Source organism: Haliotis cracherodii, unplaced genomic scaffold (genome assembly GCF_022045235.1).
Source record: "Haliotis cracherodii isolate W230 unplaced genomic scaffold, xgHalCrac1.p SCAF_13, whole genome shotgun sequence".
Taxonomy (NCBI): domain Eukaryota; kingdom Metazoa; phylum Mollusca; class Gastropoda; order Lepetellida; family Haliotidae; genus Haliotis; species Haliotis cracherodii.
In genome coordinates this window covers 15,357,138-15,378,949 of record NW_027266268.1, presented here as the reverse complement: position 1 = coordinate 15,378,949, position 21,812 = coordinate 15,357,138, and positions in this window count along the sequence as shown.

Sequence of the window (21,812 nt, the reverse complement as noted above, 5' to 3'; positions counted from 1 at the left end):
GGACTAAAAGATTATCACAGGACGTGGAATGTTCATTTATTCACTGATTTTTTTCTTAGTCTTTTTATGTGATGAAAGAGGTTTTAAGGAGCAACATGCATGGTTACATGTAGGCGGAAGATCAAAGTTATATATTGACGACATATGTAAACAGTGACATAAAAGATAACTTGGCGGCAAAATTATGTAAATAGTCATAAAAAAAGTTAGAAACTGAAGAAACTTTACCATAGTTTTAAATCACTCTACAAAACCACAAAAAAAACTTTTTTAGTAATAGTCCAGCAATATAGCGGCGGGGGACACCAGAAATTGGCTTCTCGCATCGTACCCATGTCTGGAATCGAACCCGGGTCTTCGGCGTGACGAGCGGACGCTTTTACCACTAGGCTGCCCGACCGCCCTACAGATTCATAAAGTGAAATGTATTGAAAAGATCAAAATTTCAACATCAATATTTAAGATACAGCAACATACAGCGTCCGATATTGGCATGACAGTTGACGAATTGAGGTGAGGTAGCAAGAACAGGCTTACAGAGTAATGGACAAAGGTCACACACTTCTAAAAATCGCTCAAGTTCAATGACACGTCACATTCATAGCGTGTATGAACACCTCAAAATTCAGTCATCTGTTGTCGTCACATGATATACGTCGCCATTCTTCTTGGAGGGCCTGGATCAGTTGTTGTTGGTTGGTTGGAGGATATGGTCGCTGGTGTACATGACGATCCATGACATCCCTGTGGTGTTCTAAGAAAGACATGTTTGGGGAGTGGCAACGGCAACACGTTGACGTTCTTGGCTGCAAGGAAGTATTCTACGTTTCGGGCTGTATGGGGTCTGTTGACAAAGGACACCACGTGGAACGGGTCGAACAATCGAAGCTGTCAAATTTCCGTTAACGATGACCAGTGGTGTTCTCTCTTGGCCACACGTACCCCCTCCCCCACCCGCCCTTACCGACGCACTCCGCAAAGTTCCAGCTTATATGACGGCGGCCTTTAAATAATCGAATTTGGACCAGACAGTCCAGTGAATGATATTTTGACCAACGCTCCACGCCGTCGGGGTACGATGACACGCCATCGACCAAGTTACCAGGCCTGGCCTAAGGAGGAAGGCACCTAAGACCACTGGACCTCCTGTGCGCCCAATATCATTGAGTCTTGTTGCGACCCGCATCGAACCGTACATTCAAACGGTTACGCCCACACCGTACGTCCTCATCGTACGCACACACCGTACGTCTTAAGCGTACGCCCACATCGTACGCCCACATCGTACGCTCAGATCATACATCTTCATTGCACGCTCACACCGTACGCCGACATCGCACGTCCACACCGTACAACCACACTGTACGTCCTCAATGCATCCCACATCGTATGCTCACACCGTACATTCTAAATGTACGCTTACACCGTACGTCATCACCGTACGTCCACACCGTACGTTCAGACTGTACGTCCTCACCGCATCCCCAACATCGTACGCTCACACTGTTTGTCCTCACCGCATCCCCAACATCGTACGCTCACACTGTTCGTCCTCACCGCATCCCCAACATCGTACGCTCACAATGTTTGTCCTCATCGCATCCCCAACATCGTACGCTCACACTGTACATCCTCACTGTACGCAGACGCCGTACGCCCACATTGCACGTCCACACCGTTCACCAACACACACAAAGGTACTACTTCAAAGAATAAACACTTCAGCATGTGTGTTCAGACAACGATCCAAGCCACTGACTGTCTGCTCATCGATTTTTGCCCCAAAGGTCAGGCCGGCCTTAGTTTTCATTATTGAATTATTATCATTATTGAATACAAATTCAACAGGTTTTAATTATAGTATTTTAAATAATATATTTGTTTTGGTAGCTTCAAGGATTAAACACAAAGAAACGACATTCATTGTAATGCAATATGTCATGCGGTTCTTTTTTTAGAGTATATATATATATTTAGAGAGGTAATATAAGAAAGGTTTTGTTTCTCATCATCTGCCTACTCTAAAGGTTTTCGGTTGAAAATCCGTATGATAAATTTCGTTCTGGTTCCGCATTTTAAAACATTGTACTTTTTATGTAACCCAGTATGAAGACCAGAAATGCCATTCGAGAGCCAGCAGCTCAGGAGCCTTTTTGTAATCGGTTAGATGTCAATTAAAATGATTATGAATTTAGGTCAGAAAGTAATTAAAATAAAACCTAAGTACCCGTTTGTCTTGAGAATAAGTAATTTTTTTGATGTGGCCATTCGTTGAACAAATGTATGTGAATGAATGCGTCGCTGACCTAGCAATAGCCCAGTAATATCACGACGGGTGAGTGAGTGAGTATAGTTTTACGCCACTTTTAGCAATATTCCAGCAATATCACGGCGGGGGACACCAGAAATGGGCTTCACCAATTGTACCCATGTTGGGAATCGAACCCAGGTCCTCGGCGTGACGAGCGAACGCTTTAACCACTAGGCTACCCGACCGCCCCTATCACGACGGGGAACACTAGAAATGGGCTAAGACATTGTACACACGTGGGGAATCGAACCCCTACCGTAGGTACTTCAGCTGCAAAATCGTTCATTGATAGGAAACAAAACAACATAATTACTGTTTTGTCTATGTACGTTTTACAATCATACCAATGACATTGTTTGTAAAATGTTTTCCCTCGTTGGGTGACATTAAAAACCTGAGTACACTTCAAAATGTTATGATGTAATTGAGAGCCAAAAGTGGACTAAGAGTTCTGCTTGACGAAATTGACAACGCCTGGGTGAGATAATGTAATGAGAAAAAAAATTACAATCAAATTCCTCAACCCAATGTGGCTTTTGCGTGTCTGGTTTGCGTTTGCACAATTTCATACATGGCTTTCGTCAAACATGAATATTCCTCTTATCAAAACAGACATTGATGTTGTGTATATTTCCAATTACTGGTTTCGTACAGGCATCGCAGGAATCGCGGAAATTCCCATAAAATACAAGGCAGTTATCTGACATTATAAACTTTATATCGACCATTTATCATTTTTTCCCCAAGCTGGCTTAAGATGCAGGACTTTCAATGACGTGTTTGACTCACAGATGCCAACAGCTTCTCGGGGCAACATTTAGCTGCCAGTTATCACAGAGGTAGTACTTGTTTTAAACAAGTGATCAAAATAATTAACTGTGGCGAATCGTTGCTTTGGGATATTAAAATGTTGAATATTGCCTTTATTAATTATTGCATTTAGCAATATTACTGTTACATGACGGCGAGTAATACGAAGGATGGTCATGCCTTTCTTTCTCGTTCTTTTTCTTTTTCTTTCTTTCTTTCCCTCCCATTCTCTCTCCTATTCTCTCTTCTTTTCTTTCTCTCTCGTTCTTTATATTTCTCTCTTTCTCTCTCCCTCTCTCTATCTTCACTCTCTCCATCTTTCTTTCTCGTTCTTTTTATTTATTTATTTCTTTCCCTCTCATTCTCTCTGTCTCTTCTTTTCTTTCTCTCTCGTTCTTAATATTTCTCTCTCTTTCTCTCTCCCTCTCTCTATCTTCTCTCCCTCCATCTTTCTTTCTCGTTCTTTTTATTTCTTTCTTTCTTTCCCCCTCATTCTCTCTCCTATTCTCTCTCTCACTCTCTCTCTCTCTCTCTCCTCCGAAAGTGATATAACTGAACCACTGTTCAAAGCGGCGTAAATCCCTGTGTGCAGTCAGCCATGACGCATGTTGTTTAACCATTCTGACAAGTGACATTTCCAACGTCCGAAGTGTAACTAATAGAACCCTCTTTCTTTATCACTCAAATTCCCAAATGTACCATTTTTCAATTCCTTGATCAACTGAGGGTGAATCTGTTTGCCTTAATCTGATCACTTTAATATTTTTATTTAGATCTCCCTAAGCCCCACTAAACTTTGTATGGTTCCCGAGTGTCCAAGAAGTGGTCTTTCTGGTACAATTCCTTTAAGTTACAGAATCGATTGCTACAGGCAAGCATCCCAATTATATCTGGAATGTCTGACAAAGTATCTGTCGGCATTTCACACGGGACGGTGATAGTCAATTCACAATAGAGGTGAAAGTTGTATTCTGTGCATGACTTCATTTTACTTTCAACGAAATTATATAAAAACCTTCCCAAACAGAAGACCACGGCGCGTAAGTAATGAGGTGGTGTTTGTAACAGTCTCTTGAGTATGTCTCGCACAGCGGAAACATGTCCCAGATTGAAAAAAACGTAAAACCGTTAATGACAAAGAGGGAATAAATGCGACATTTCTATAGTCATAAGAAATCTCTGCTAAAAGCACAATCTGCTGTACAGCTGTATAATAAGCATGAATCACTATCAAATAGTGATTATACAATTTGTTCGCGAAAAGGTGAGCGTATCCTGCCCCACCGGTAGCACCCGAGTCCGGAAATACTGGAATCTTTAACACTAAGAGTTTTTGACCATTGCGATCGCACGATTAACTTAATGACTTACGAAAACTCACAATATAAGCAACAAAACTCTTTTAAGAATCATAAACATTCCATCGTACGTTTCATACGATGCCATACGATGCCATACGCAGTTATGTGTTTGTGAATCACTTTCGCGAAAAGGTAATCAGATCCTGACCCTACGGTGGCCCCCAAAGGCAAATCAAATAGTCACGTCAAAACATGTCACAATAAGGAGGGGGCACGGGTGGCCCAGTTGTCTAAGGCGCCGCGATTCGCTGTGAAGAGTTGCGTCCCTTGGGCACGCCAGAAACCTATGATTGTGGGTTCGAATCCCGGTTCGCCCCAATTATGTTTCTAGGTTTGTCAGCACCATACCCGTGCTCGTGGGTTTCACCGAAGTGGTAAACGTCTGAGACCTGCATCACATCGGGCTTTCCTCCCACATTAAGCTGACACGCCGCGATATAACTGGAATACTGTTAAAAGCGGCGTTAAACCCAACTCACTCACTCACAATAAGGAAATGCATCGGCCATCATTTTGGTCACTGATGCATCAAATTTGGAAATATCCTTAACATATCTTTCATAAACCTGAATTTACCAAAAACATTTACTAAGGCACTGAATGGTGAAACCCTGAGCAACAACGTTTGAGCAAGAATCACTTGACGCTCATTGAAATCTCCATAAAAAGAGAATGCTCGATTGTACGTCAAAAGGAGCTGGTATGTGATCATGAGGGGAATTATACACTGATAATTGGACAGTTTAAGTCACCCCTCTTGTCGTACGTTCTTGTAGATATTTATTTGTAAGTGAGTGAGAGAGTTGGGTTTAACGCCGTTTTGAACAGTATTCCAGTTATATCACGGTGTGTCAGAATGTGGGAGTGAGTTGGGTTTCAGCTTAATGTGGGAGGAAAGCCCGAAGTGATGCAGGTCTCAGACGTTTACCACTTCGGTGAAACCCACGAGCACGGGTATGGTGCTGACAAACCTAGAATTATAATCGGGGCGAACCGGGATTCGAACCCACAATCATATATTTCTGGCATGTCCAAGGGACGCAACTCTGCACAGCGAATTTCAGTGCCTCAGGAGAATGAGCCAATTTAACTCTGAATCTTTAAACAAAGACAAAGTATGAAACAGATGAGGCTCTTTCACTGGACTATTTTATTTCTAGTTCAGTTATTTAAATCAGTAGAAGGGTTATTGGACTATTATTGACAACGAGGACAACCACGACATTTATTAAATGATTGGTAATTGAAAATCATGACAGTATGATTTATAATCATTCCTTATGTTTAGACGTTTTTTGAGGATTTATTCAAATTTCAACCCTCAGTGTTCTGTGTTCATTATTCTGAAGTCCGTTGAATCTTAGTTTAGGAAGTCCTGGAAACAATTAATATAGCAAAAAACACCTAATCTACATTTAATAACATCAACCAGTGTACAACAGGATCTCTAAAGGTTTAAAACCTCATGGGGATTGCGGGTTAGAATTGGTTCTCGATACACTTAGGCGACTTAGTGAATCGGATGGTCAGTCGTCACTGTACCCCGACGGCATGGGTCGTAGTAGGTAATCTCAATCATCTCTTAACCTGGTCCATGCTCGATTATTTACAGGCGAGTGTCGTGTAACTCGAAAACTGCAAAGCACGGCGTTAAAGAACAAACACACAAACAACAACTTTATAGAGTTTGTCAAGCCAAGTCTCATGTTGATAGCGTTGGTACATGCCTCAAACCTCGAGATTGGCTTCGTATGTTGTTTTTTTTATAGACTTGTTTTCATTATTTCTTTTTGGTAATTTCCATACCACTTAACATTCATGGAATATTCACAGAATAATGAATAATGTTTAGTTGTTCTTGTACGCTCTCATTATCGATTGACTGCAGTTCCGGAAAAAAAACTTGAGAATGTTTTATGCCGTTTGTAGCAATAATACAGTCATATTACGGCGGTGGAGACCAGATGTTGGCTTCACGTTGTTCCCATGGGGCCATGGGGATTCAAACCCAGGTCGGTAACGTGATCAGCCAGTGTTTTAACCACTCGGCTACTCCTCCGTCTACTTTTTACGTGCCCACATGAACCCTCCCGAGATCCCGGACTATCTTCACAATGACTGTTACAATCGGTTTGTGTTACAAAGAGGTCGAAATGACCAATAATCTTCAAAATAATTTTATTAAAAACATAAACCACTTAAAATGATCACGGGTACTATTGCTCTCTAGTCTACGTTGCAGGTAATTCTCTTTAATATATTTCTCTTTTTTTCGAATACAAGTTCAACATTTTCAGGACTATGCATTACTTTAATATATGACTCATGTCTCAGATACCTAATATATCTAGTGACTAATCGGTTATATCACTGCAATCAAGATTCAATTTCAGCAATGAATTAAAAGAGAACCAATCCAACATACTCATACTAAGTCCATTATTGACAGACAAAACACTTCACAAAGGTTTCCCACCAAGAAAAGCACATGTCACGTTGACCCCGACGATGTAATGAACAAATATAAACTTCTTCCATTTATAGCCGTACTAATGCTCCCTATGATTGTCCAGGAAGCCTGACACCAATGGTTCTTTTCTTCCTGGAACTTATGTCCTACCATCAGACAATGAAAGCTTTTACCCAGCAGAACCCTCGTACGAAATATGAAGACGTCCCTCACCACCTTCACCTCATCCACTTATCGCTATCAAAGTGGAAAACTGAATTAAATAAAGTATTATATCAGAAAAAAAGGAGAGCTTCTTTCTGGGGAGTCTTGACACATCCAGGACTTGTAAGTTCTGTAGTTTCTGAAGACCGTCTGTCTTCACCCGCTGCCAGACAAATGCTATTCACATAGCTCCATCATGTCTTGGGCAAAACCTCTGGGATTACCGTTTCCATAAGCCCTAAAAAACTTCACAATGGGCACACTAATCTTCATCAAATGACGTTGATGAGAAGGTGTTAGAGGTCTATTATGATGATGGGGACTTCTATGCTGTTCCAATGGTGGAGCGATGTTTACGTCTGAAGCAGAAATGAGTTTCACGTCTGCCCTTCCAGAGCAGAAGTGCGCTGTCTTGGCGGGAGATGACAGGAGAGGATTTGATCGATGGTATGTGTAGGACTGTTTCCTTACAGGGTCATTATTTGAGAATTTGCTGGTATCATTTGATTTCATATGAGGGGATTACCAAAGTAGACGAAAAAATATGAAATAATTGCCTTTACATTTTTGGTGCAATTAATACGTTTTTGTTAATGGAGTAATTGAAAAAGTAGGTAACTGTACAGCAATTTCTCGACGGACTGTAACGATTTTTTTTATCCTTTATACAAATCAATGAGATATCACGAGCATACACTGAAAGAATGACATAAGGTGTTCGCGAAAAGGTTAAGCATGTCCTGCCCTACCGGTAGAACCCGCCATTCATACATTTTGCATAAAAAGTAAGTATTTATTGACTGACGCAGCACACTAGTACTTCTGCCATGCGTGTCACACATGGGTTGACCATGACGTCAGTGAGACCCTACGTTGCTGGCGCCATTGTACCAGACCAAGAAAACTGCAAAAAATGCAGAAAATGCATGCACGCACAAACAAAATAACACAACCCTCTTACTAATATTTTCCTGTGGCTGTCAAACCAACACCAGTAAAATAATTAATATACAATGCATTATTACAGCTACTGTGATTGTCGATAAGAGTCGTTGGGGTGGCCTTGTGGTTTAAAGCGTTGACCCTTCATGCCAGACAGACAACTTCGAGTCCTCATATTGGAACAATGTATTGAGCAAGTTACTGGCTTTCCCGCAGAGATATGGGTCGACTCACAGTCCAAACAAGCGACGATGTTTTCATCTATCCTCTGTTATCCAGACACTGTATCTCGGTCGGGTAAAGCTAAAGTATACACGTCAACATAGGATTTGACCAAAAGGTTTCAAATGTTATGAAAACATTACAAGGCTGAAGTCAGTGTAGTTCAACTGTACCCTCCAAGGTGCTGACACATTCATGGTCGAGTTATTAAAGGGAGGGGGCACGGGTGGCCCAGTCGTCAAAGGCGCCGCGATTCGCTGTGAAGAGTTGCGTCCCTCGGGCACGCCAGAAACCTGCGATTGTGGGTTCGAATCCCGGTTCGCCCCAATTATGTTTCTAGGTTTGTCAGCACCATACCCGTGCTCCTTGGTTTCACCGAAGTGGTAAACGTCTGAAACCTGCATCACGTAGGGCTTTCCTCCCCCATTAAGCTAACACGCCGTGATATAACTGGCATACTGTTAAAAGCGGCGTTAAACCCAACTTACTCACTCACTCTTAAAGGGAACTAAAACACGGTCTTATTTACTGATTTGGAAAGGCTTAAGGGGCGGTACAATTGGTAATGACAAATCCCTCGGCATGTGTTCCCACTGACAGACACGGCCACCAAAGATAGAAATGTCTTATTTAGTCGACATATTTAACACACTTGCACAGGGCTATCGGATTTTTGTCCTCATTTCCTACACACGTTGGCACAAGGAACAACAGCGCTGGTTCCGCTAAATTGCCACTCAGAGGCTTGGTGTAAAACCTTTTATATCCAACATGGCGTGTTTCTACAACGACAGTCTTCACGCGAGAGAGCGAGGGGCTATTGGAGCCCTGATGGGCTTGTTTTTTTCTTCAGGTGCTTTTTTTAATAGAGAGTACTTGTCCGATCATGCACGAAATCCAAAACGTCAGGATTACATTTCAGTACAGTATTGGCGTTGAAGCGAAAAACCGCTGTAACGGTTTGGAATTTTTCATTATATTGCACCGAGCTCCTCTTGCCGGAGGAAGCGTTGAAGTGAGTTAGGGCCAACACAATGTACCATGCCTCTCAGTGAGCTATTTGCGGACCGTCGTGACGCGGGAAGCCAATTTAAGGACAAATGACGTCATTGTTACTCGTCCTAGTGCAATTTGTGGACACTCTTTTTCCTTCTCAGGGCTCTCTGAAATGTCATCGTGGTTTCCAGAGCGGAATGAACGTTCAATTTTCTCTAAGATATTTAAGCAAAACTCTGATCACCACAGAATGAGGGCTTGATACAAAGAAGCGAATTTCCCGAGTGCCTAATGCCAACAAGAAAGAATGGAGGTTGAATCAAGGAACTGGGGGAGCCACGTGCACAGCAAACCATCAGAAAGTTATTCCAGGAGCATCAATGCAATTTGTTTTTACCATAACAGGTAGAGAGGAGGTAGAGTCTTTTCCAAAACTGACGGGTTTCATTATAGAAATACATTAGGGAGGGGGAAGGCATTTGTCACATGAACTGGCACCGGTTCTCTTACGTTAGAGCCGGTAGTCAGGGAATATTTTGGGGGGTATGGATGCACAAATCGTTTCACGAAAGACATTGAATGCACGTGTCATTTTGGCTACAAGTCATGTGGGTGATTGGGTGGGTGAGTATGGTTTTACGCCGCTTTTAGCAATGTTCCAGCAATATCACGGCGGGGGACACCAGAAATGGGCTTCACACATTGTACCCATGTTGGGAATCGAACCCGGGCCTTTGGCATGACGAGCAAACCCTTTAACCACCAGGCTACCCGACCGCTGCTGGAGTCATTTGGGATTTGTTTCATTCTAACGCTACAGACTACAGAAAATAAAAGTTGATCTAAATTTTTCGTACAGTCTAAATCTTGGATATATTGAAAACAGTGAGTGAGCGTTTGGTTCAGCGCCGACTTGAACATTATTGTGGGTGATGTGGGTCTTAGACGTGTGCCATACGTGTGACACTTACGAGTATGGCTATTGCGTTGAGAACCTAGCAACCGGTCGATTCTTGGATTCCGAACACACGCTTATAGATTGCTGGCCCACCTTACGGACATAACTCTGTACAGAGAGTTGGGGCTTCTTGGAGGTATAAGTCCCCTGTTCTAGTGGATAGAGCGTATGCATGGAGAGCGGAAGGTCGGTTGTTCGATCCCTGGTCGTGTCGTACCCAAAGACGTTAAAAGATTGTACTTGTTGTTATCCTGCCTGGCGCTAGACAGTAAGGGATAGAACTCGGGAGTCAGTGTACTGTGTCTGGCAGGAGAATGTACTTAAAGAGGACATGGGCACAGCAGAAAACTATGGTCATGGGTTCGAATCCCGGTTCTCCCCTATTATATTTCTAGGTTTGTCAGCACCATACCCTTGCTCGTGGGTTTCAAGAAAGTGGTACACGTCTACTTCGGGCTTTCCTCCCACCAAAAAGCTGACACGCCGTGATATAACTGGAATACTGTTCAAAGCGGCGTTAAATCCAACACACACACTCACTAAAGTTTTAGCTGCTAGCGTGCAACATGCCATTTCGGAATTCACCACATTAAACAAAAACTGCTTACGTGCAAACTTGTCGGTTGTTTTTCTTATTTCTCCGGAATTTTTACCATATTTATCTAATTGTTTACATGAATGTTGCACGTGTTCATAAATATTCTTGTAAATCAAAACGGAATTTAAATAAATTTACGTCAGTTACTGTCACGTTATTCCCCCTGGGGTGGTAAAACGTCTCAAATAAAAAAACATGAATTACATTAACACCATACAAATGTAAAAAACGATGTTGTTATGCATGTTTAGTTGGAGCTTCGGCATTTTCTGTATTTTTAGCTCTCCATTAATTTGGAAGAGGAAATAAGAGAAAAAAATATTGATTTAGTGTTCAACGTGTCTGTTCGCGGCGTTTTTGCAAATGGACATAATTTGTTCTTGCAACTGCTTACGGAAACGTTTGAGCATTACTTAAACGATCTGCCGTTGGGTAAAGTGATACCGCCGTGAAGAAATGGTTAGTGTTTTTTTTTTTTTTTTTTTTTGTTTTTAAAAAAGAAGAAGAAAATAACATATACGATTCTTGGTCAAAGTTTGAAAGATTATAATCTTAAGAAAATGTATTTTCAAAGGCTGTATTTGCCAATCGATACCAGTAATCAATGTTTAAGGTGAAACGAATAAATAAAATACGTTAAATGTTCAAAATCAGAGAATCGAAGTTTTTAATGCTATTGCCCTTTTCAGCCTGTGGGAAAATTACTGTGATTTCAAAAAGGGCATTTCCAGAAGTAATCGACTTTAATTCGATTCATAGGAATAAAACATAAAATGGATCTTCATATAACCGCATGCTGAGCAGGAACCGGTCTGTGCGGATGATCTGCTAGGCAGAGACTTTCATTAAATTCTGAGGAAGGATTTCGCTGTGTGGATAATTCGTGAAATCTGTGTGCTTGACGTTAAATTGACAACACGTAAAACAAATAAAGCCTGTAAAAAATGTCAGAGACAAACATATATAGCAAAATGTTTCCCAATAAAACTCTAATCTTGCACCTTGATTATAATGCCGGTGGCTATCAGTTATCTCCAAGGAAACATCAAACCCAGTTTGTAAGAAACAAATTGTGTGTAGCTGATGATTAGTGCTTACGTCAGCCAAATTACATCCACGCTCATGACGGAATGAACAGAGCCACAGGACCTGGACGAGACAAACGTTTTGCCATTGTCTCTGTATCAATGGTCGATCCCTCTGAAGCAGCAAGACAGTATCAGGAGTATGTGAGCTTTGGATGTTACAGAGCGTTCGACCGACGCCTCATTCATTTCCTGAGCTCATAGTTGTCAGTCGATATACAGACATCGGACACGGACACCTTAGTCTGTGTCGGGGTCATTCATAGGAACGATGGGCGTGACAGAAAGTTTTGTTTGTTTGTTGTTTAACGCTACACTCAGCAGTTATATGACGGCGGTCTGTAAATAATCAAGTCTGGACCAGACAATCGAGACCAACTCTTTGAGGTGAGGTGAGGTGAGGTGAGGTGAGGTGAGGTGAGGTGAAATGGGGTTTTACGTCGCGTCCAAGATTATTGCACTTATATAGCGACATGCATGCACGTGTGTGTGTGTGTGTGGCTGCTTGTACTAGTCCGGACTGATGCCGATTTATAGTGCTAGCTCACTGCGATACCATGCCGCAGTTTAACATGAACACCCCACTCGACCCCGAGCCGACCAGTCCTTGTTTTAGCCCCTTGATGCCGAGCGCCAGACAGGGTAACAATAACGTCTTTTGGTATGACGCGGCTGGGGATCGAACCCCGGACTTTCCGCTCTCTGGTAGGACGCTCTACCATTAGACCACGGAGGCGGTCACCAACTCTTTGAACGAGCATTGTTGTTCACGATTTTTCAAGAGTGAAACAGTTAGAATTATGAATAACTTCCTCCTATACTACCATATACTATTGTTAAAGACATGTTTGTCCCAAATAATGATTCATAACTCGATTAATCGAATAATTAAGTGAGTTCGGTTAAAGCCGCTTTGACAGTTTGATAGTTATTTCAGAGCGTGTCTGAAATATTGTTCAAAGCGGCATTTAACCAACCTCACTTGCCACCCGCCTTTGTAAGGGAGGGCAGGCGAAGAGTTCATTTGTTCGTTTGGTGTATGATCATGCATACAATCCTGGCATGCCTAAGGGAAGCAACTCTGCACTGCGAATTGCTCCTTAGTCATCTCTAATCCAAGTGGAAATACATAGCACTCATAGGATATCAGAATTAATTGTCATTAAATGGTTCTTTGACCTAGCGGTGGCAATTAAGATTACATAAAATCATATGGTCAGTAAAACTTTGTCATACAAATGCGGTTTTAAGCCACATCAAACAAATGTCAACTGTTCCAGGAAAAGTCACTGAATTCAGCCAATTGATCATTTTATCTCATCGTTTTTTTTATATCCATAACGAAATATCGAATTGTATTCAACAAGGCTTGAAGTACGATATTTCTTCAACTTATGATATGCTTCAAATGCAAAAAAAATATGCTCTTTTGTCGGAATGTTATTACATTTATTACATTTTCCCACCATAAGGACCAATATGAACACATAACTTCAATTAGTCGACAACCACGACAAAAAACAGGAAGCAATAACAGCATTTCAAAGTCTGAAAATGGTGATTTCAGTTATGATTAAATAAAAAAACAAATGTTGCCACTTAACTCTACAAGAACTCGCCATGCGCTATTTACTTGGTCTTAGATAAGATTTCCCTTTAACTGATTTGATTACGTCTCAGTCAGAAGAACAATATTTTGAAATATTTTGGCTGACTGCGTCACAAACAGGAAAATCGATAGGCAGGGTATGAAAACAGAGTTACCAACAGTGAATGAAGAGTGTTTGTTATGGAAACAGAATCTGTCTAACGTCCTTGAAGAATAGCTGTATCAACATGGCGCGGGGCACCGGTGGACCAGTCGTCTTAGGCGCCGCTATGCGCTGTGCAGAGTTGCGTCCCTTGGGCACGCCAGAAACCTGTGATCGTTGGTTCGAATCCCGGTTCGCTTTAAATGCGTTTCTAGGTTTGTCAGCATCATACTCGTGCTCGTTGGTTTCAAGTGGTAAACGTTGGTTTCTCGGGTTTTCCTCCCACATCAAGCTGACACGCCATGATATAACTGGAATCTTGTGCAAAGCGGTGTAAAACCAAACACAGTCACTAACTCATTGTAACGACAGAGAAAGAGAGCGGATGTGGTGTAATAATGTATAAACCCCATGTCGCAGGTTTATAGCACAGTTGTGAGCAAAGGTTCATGTTATTTGGGTACGATGATACACCACGACGGCCAGCCTTCTGATTATACTTCTCATTGCTGACCAATGTGTCCACTGTGCATGGTCATGAGCAACGTTATTTGGATACGCTCTAAACACCTAATAGTAAAGAGGGGCACGGGTGGCCCAGTCGTCTAAGGCGCCGCGATTCGCTGTGCAGAGTTGCGTCCCTTGGACACGCCAGAAACCTATGATTGTAGGTTCGAATTAAGTTCGCCCCGATTATGTTTCTAATTTTGTCAGCACCATACCCGTGCTCGTGGGTTTCACCGAAGTGGTAAAGTGGTAAACGTCCGAGACTTGCATCACTTCAGGCTTTCCTCCCACATAAAGCTGACACACCGCGATATAACTGGAATACTGTTAAAAGCGGCGTTAAATCCAACTCACTCACAAAACCTGTAAAGAAAAGTACATTCAGAATTCCCCAGTAAAAAGAATATTTTATTCTTTCAGATCAAAACATTCATTTTCAATTATTTTGAATTATTTCGGAAAACGGAATTAACATATTGCACAGTCGTTATGCAAAATGAAAACCGAGTACACAAAACTGTTTCTGAGAATCGCTTGTGCAAGTACCGTACAACTTCAGCTTGCCTTTTCCAGGTACGTCACGTTGTGATTCACGTAATCCGTCGATCAGACCCCAGGAACGACAAAACACAGAATAGCGGTAAAACACAAACACTAACCCAACGTCCACAAACACAAGCATATACAAAGGCAGTGTTTTCACTCAAAACGACCACAAACCCACGCTTTATTCAAAGAAATGTTTAACACGCGAGGGCCCGTCTGAACGTACGGAAGGGAAAAATACACGCTGATACCATAGAAATTAGAGCAGAACCAGAAACGAGTTCATCAAGCGTCAAGTAAAGTCCCTTATTTCGATCCGTCGTTTCAAAGGTTCAACAAATTGGGACTCTGGCGCTGACGAACAGCCCGGCGAACGAGCTGTGTGTTCAGCCGGGGTCTTGTCCTACCGCTAATGTAGCCTAGCTTTTATCATTACCCCGTAATTGGGAACCATGATGACGGCGACATCCTCTCGTGTGGACCTCGGCCAAACATGCTTCCGGTACGATCAAAAACTAAAAGGCCGATCGATTTGCATTAGAACACCTTCCTTGCTCACAATTAAAACCTTGAGATAAACTCGAGAGCGGGAGATCGCGCTTCCTCGACAATCAATGAATTAGAAATCTCGCGAGATTTCGTCGAAACAGGATGCAGGTGAACACGTTTCTGTTGCCTTGGTGTTAATGAAACCCTGTGGATATAAAAGGTACGAGCCCCATTCTTCGGTGGTCGTTAAAATGTCGTTAGAGGCTCTCAATAAATGTGGTTTCTTGAGGTGCTGGATCCTCAAAAGCACGGAAGTTCCAAACGTCACAAAGCTTTTTAACAAGGTGTTAGATTCAACAAAGGCAGCTCGGAAAACAATTTATTCGGTTTTCATCAAAGAAAAGCTGTAGTGAAGGGTGTTGAATGTGTAATTTGAGATTTTGCATTGAGGAATTCAATCAAAGATTAGGCAATCTGCATGTCATCACAAAACATTGGCATTGATTTTCTAGGGTTTTGTGAGGATTTCAACGTGAGCTCCTTTCGTGGCTAAACCTACTTGTTTGGAAGACGCGAATACCCTACTCAGACACAGTATACCGACTCCGAGCCGACCAGTCCTTGTTTTAGTCCCTTAATGCCGAGCGCCAGACAGTGTAACAACAAGTACCATCTTTTAACGTCTTTTGGTATGACGCGGTCGGGGATCGAACCCCGGACCTTCCGCTCTCCGGGCGGACGCTCTACCACTAGACCACGGAGGCGGTCTGATTCGACATGTATTCCGATAGTTGGGTTACATTACATCAAGCTAATGCTGGATGTGGCATTTATGTGATGAGGTATTGTGCAAATTATACACATTGAATTGACATTGATGAAAGTGTTAATAGTATGAAAGAGTTTCGAGTCGCGTGAAAATCTAGAAGCCTTTCTCACAATCAAATTATTTCACATAAACTATTGTGGAAAGAGTTGTGAACCATTTGGCCATGACCAATGGTGTCCACTTATGTAAAACAAGGCTTCTCTTTTGTACACCCATGTAATCAATAATGCACAATATCGCAGCAACCATGCCCTAACACATTGTAATTTTGACTGCTTCCTCAAATATATAAAGAGACTCATGTGGAATCTTGTTTCGAAAGAGCTTTTTCATTCGCGGAGCTTTAATCCTGTATGAGTCTCCAAGTGCACCCTTCATGTTTATTGCCACAGGGGGCACGGGTGGCCCAGTCGTCTAAGGAGCCGCGATTCGCTGTGCAGAGTTGCGTCTTGGGTTCGAATCCCGTTTCGCCCCGATTATGTTTCTAGGTTTGACAGCACCATATCCGTGCTCGTGGGTTTCACCAAAGTGGTAAACGTCTGAGACCTGCATCACTTCGGGCTTTCCTCCCACATTAAGCTGACACGCCGTGATATAACTGGAATACTTTTAAAAGCGGCGTTAAACCCAACTCACTCACTCACTCACTTTATTGCCACACGCCTTTTTAAAATGTTGAGTATCCCAGTAGTGACAAATAGAAATGGTCACCCAGCCTTTATATATGCTAAGCTTGTCCTGTTTTGATAATGTTCCCTGAAAGTGGATTTACAACTCACCCCTTTCCCATAATATTACTTATGCATCAGACCCAGGGTAGAAGAGGTCTTCATCAGCCCATGCTTGCCATAAAAGGCGACTATGCTTGTCGTAAGAGACGACTAACGGGATCGGGTGGTCAAGCTGACTTGGTTGATGCATGTCATCGTGTCCCAATTGCCTGGATCGATGCTCATGATGTCAATCACAAGTTTGTCTGGTCCACACTCGATTATTTACAGACCGCCGCCATGTAGCTGGAATATTGCTGAGTGCGGCGTTAAACAACAAACGGACGAACGAACTTATGTATCAACTTCTTTCGGATCACTTTTGAAATGCTTCAAGAGTTTGAAGTTCCTCCTTATCCTCCTCCTCCTCCTCTACATGTGTCGCACAGTTTATACATCCGTAAGAATCACTTCAAATATATGTTGGAGTAGAAGCGTGGCTGTTGTGCTTTCATTGTCATCAAGCGCCTCACCATATTCGCTATTTTTTCAGTCTTTTCAAACACATTTTTTTAGGGGTTAACGTTCCTCGTTTAGGTTGTCTTTCCTTTCAATCAAACATCAAGCGCCTCACTATATTTGGTATTTTTCAGTCTTTTTAAACACATTTTGTTTAGGGGTGATCGTTCCTCGTTCAGGGTTATCATTCCTTTCAATCAAACATCAAGCGCCTCACTATATTTGGTATTTTTCAGTCTTTTCAAACACATTTTGTTTAGGGGTTATCGTTCCTCGTTTAGGGTTATCATTCCTTTCAATCAAACATCAAGCGCCTCACCATATTCGGTATTTTTCAGTCTTTTCAAACACATTTTGTTAAGGGGTTATCGTTCCTCGTTTAGGGTTACCATTCCTTTCAATGAAACAGTTCAATAACAGTTCATGGCCTGATCCTACATCATCATCTTTTCCATCCTACAGAGATTCTGGATATTTTGTAACTGCTTTCTCGGCAAATGCCTTTTCTGCCTTACAGTCACAGATCTAACTGCCTCAATAATACGGCTAACCAGTTTTCTTTTAACAGAAGGCACAAGACGTTGTTTAGTAGGTAGGAACGCAGAGCAACCACAGAGGTCGATTTCAGTTTCTGGTAAGACCAGTCATTATGTTCACTTGGACGTGGTAATCAGTAGGGTCGTTTGTGTGAACGATTGATATTCTTTCAATGCGACATGTCGGAATATATATGAGTACATATGTCAAGCCTGTTGACTATTTGGTACTACTTTATTCAAATTCTATCTGTGGCATTTTCAGACACTGGTATGATCCACTGACATATGTTGTCCAACAGATTGTCTTTCCTCTTGCAGGTAGACATTTACCTACTCGATTCCAGTGAAAGTTTCGGGTCAGAATGCAGCAACCCATGCCTGACATAAAAGGCGACTGACGGGATCGGGTAGTCAGGCTCGCTGACTTGTTTGATGAATGCATCATATCACAATTGCGTAGATCGACACTCATAATGTCATGATCACTGAATTGTCTCGTCCAGACACGATCATTTACAGACCGCCGTCTTATAGCGGGAAAAGTGCTGAGTGCGGCGTTAAACAACAAACAAACACCTTCTGGACGCCGACCCTGTCAGTGCTAAAAACAAGAACAAATGAAAGTGAGTGAATTGGATTTAACGCCGCATTACCAATGTTCTTAAACGTCTGATCTGTAATCCAAATCGTTGATTGAAGTTGAAATGGCTTGAAATGTTAGCCAACCAAACAATTACTCAAGGAAATTCGGAAAGTCGCCTAAGATTGCTGATATTTGCAGTCAGCAAGCAGCAAAAGAACAGATAAAGTTGGAATTAATTTGAAATTGAAAACCTTCTGCTTTTTACTGTCATGGTTTGAAATTTTACATACAGTATTGATTAAGTCTTACAATCAATTACCGCTTTTTCAGTATTCTATTTTCTTTCATTCACTCAATCAATCCATTGTGGGTTTTCTTTATTTCAGACTTTACGTAAAGAGGAAATTAATTCCTACAAACATTTATTCAGCATGCCGTCTCTCGGTCAGAAGCTGGGAATATTTGAATTTGTTGATTGTTCTTCAGCATTCGGAAAATGTGCAAGATGGTATTCAATGATAATGATTTATTACGAGATATCCTCAGATTACTGTATTTTCGTTGGTTTGAATCTGTACTAATGTTGATACTTGGTTTGTAATTGCATACAGATGGGGTTCATCAAACTACGTGGCCATCTGGTGATCCTACCACCTGCCCAAGTTCTAGCTTTCCTCCCATATTAACCCTAACCATGTCCTGCCCATGCAGCCAGATCATTATAGATATGGTGTCCAGCCTAAGACTCTATGCTTTAACAGGACCAACAATGACACTCAAAGTACGCTAATACGAAATGAGGCATTTTCCTTACTGACCCAATTCAAAGAAACCTGACACGAAAATAAGGACATGTCAATGAAATGACATACCATTGCTCTGAACCCGCTGACAACGCAATTGAATATCGAAAACAGTCGTCCAAGAGGTCTCTCCCGACGATTCCATCAAACCCAATGTCATTACCACGACCGCTGCGTCCACACCCCTCTCAGCGAAATTGCGAACGAGTTTCCTACGCTCACTAAAGCAGAAATCAGTTTAGTTAGATGTCACTCCACAGAGAGCATGTTTTTCTGATCTAGAACCGATTGGATTTGTGTTCTGCAGCATTGTTGTGTATATTCCGAGCCGTTCACTTAATATTGTGTCTCGAAGGATTGTCCGAATAAATGGCCACTCACTGTACGTGACCATCGGTCATTCAGATGGAAAGTTATATCCCCAGGGCACAAATATTCCATTCTGGTACCAAATGTTTTGGTCGCCAGGAGATGATTAGAGTAATGTTAGGACCTACGAGTATAGCACCGGGCCATATTTATTCCAAGTCTCTACCACAACGGTTGACCTTATCCGGAATCATTAGATAGCATGTTTTAGACGATATCAAGCGAGGAGATATAGGAGAAGGAGTGTATTCGCGTTAAGATGAACGTGCTACCGGTAGAGCAGGGCATGCTTACCCATTTCGCGAACACCTTTCACTGATTTTCATTTTTATGTATAATTCTCACCACTAAATCCAAGGCTGTAGTAAATTTTTTTTTGACGGGAGGAGGGGGCAAATATTTGTACAAGTATCACATGTCCCCAACTTGTATTGTCATGATTCAAATAAAACTGTTTTCTATAAAAATAATCCAGGGGGGCATCTACCCCCCCCCCCCACACACACACACACACACACACCCACCCCACCCCGGCTGGCTACGGCACTGAAGTCTATTTTGCCTACGGAGGGGGAGGGAGGGGGATTTTGTATCGAGATTAAATATGTCTTTCATGTACATCTACCAAACCAGATATGTTTTTGTTTTAAACCATAAGCATTATTCTTTTTTACGAAAAACACCTTGCAACAATGTATTTTTTTGTAACAGGCAATTTCTTGGTTTTTTTAACAACCTGAAGCGTAATCTTTTTTAACGAATTTCCGGGGAGAATTTTTGTAATTTTCGATAGAATGGTCGGTATAAGGGGATAGTGATCATATTCAGTTGATCTGCATGTAGTTATTCCTGGTTGATCGCAACCAAAAGCAACTAATACGTCTCGGAAAGTGCACAGAGAGGATGCTAGTCTGATGTTATCACCCCTGGAACATAGAACGATGGGAAATTTGTTGCATTGTGGCAGTAGCCATCATTGCATGAAAATACATGGCAGTAGTGGAAACAATAGGATTAGGTCGGGGGACTCTCGACGGGTTGCTTAAAAAATATGATCCCAAAGTGAGTAAGGTTAACGCCGCTTTGTTTGTTGGTTGGTTTAACGCCAAACCCAGCAATATTCCAGCTATATGACGGCGGTCTAAATAATCGAGTCTGGGCCAGACAATCCAGTGATTGATATCATGAGCATCGACCCACGCATTTGGGATCGATGACATGCATCAACCAAGTCAGCGAGCCTGACCACCCGATCCCGTTAGTCGCCACTTACGACAAGCATAGTTGCCTTTTATGGCAAACATGGGTTACTGAAGACGTATTCTAGCCCGGATCTTCACGGGTCTAACGCCGCTTTGAACAGTATTGATGATGTCATAGAATCAGTTAGTGTGATTTCAAGGGTAGGCAGTTCGATTGAGGTCCAAGACGAATACACGATAGGCCGTAAAGAGGGTCAGAAAAGGCGCAGTGTTCAGGGAGAGGACAGATGATCATCAAGCACAGCCGATTAAGGGATAAACAGTACACAATCCGTAGGATCAAAAGACGCCGCAAAGTGATTGGCCCCAAACGGAATGGCCCAGTCGTGTAAGGCGCCCAAATTCTCTCCAGAAATTTTCAATCGTGGTTCGAATCCCCGTTTCCGCTGATTACTTTTTCAACTTTTTTAGGCACCGTGCTCGTGGGTTTCAACATATTGGTAAGACCTGCATCACTTTTAGCTTTCCCCTAAAATCAAGCTTCACGCCGCGACATGATGGTAACGCTGCTCAAAGCACCATTATTAAACGAACGCACTCAGGCTAATCACATATGTTTAAGGATGGTGTGCATATGGCGGCATGGCGTCAGGCAGTTGCCTCATTGGCATCACACCGAGTTCAGTGACGACTCGAGGTTCCTTCTCTGTTTTACAGAGGACCGCAGTTGTGAAGAACACGATCGCTACCACAGTGCGACAAATATAGTCGTGATAAAGTTACTTTAGTGGCTTAGTGATGGTGTGAGCTGGCACCACCCGCAGCAATAGGACAGATGCATCCGTCTTGATAATCGCCACAAAGGCATTCGACATCATGACGATACTGTGAAACCAGTCGTGGTACCCTTTGCCGCTCACACATGTGTCAATGGAATTTGTTTGGAATGGGCCGGGTCCTGACCTAAACACCTGTTGGGTGAACGTGTTCGTTGTGTCGAACCTCACA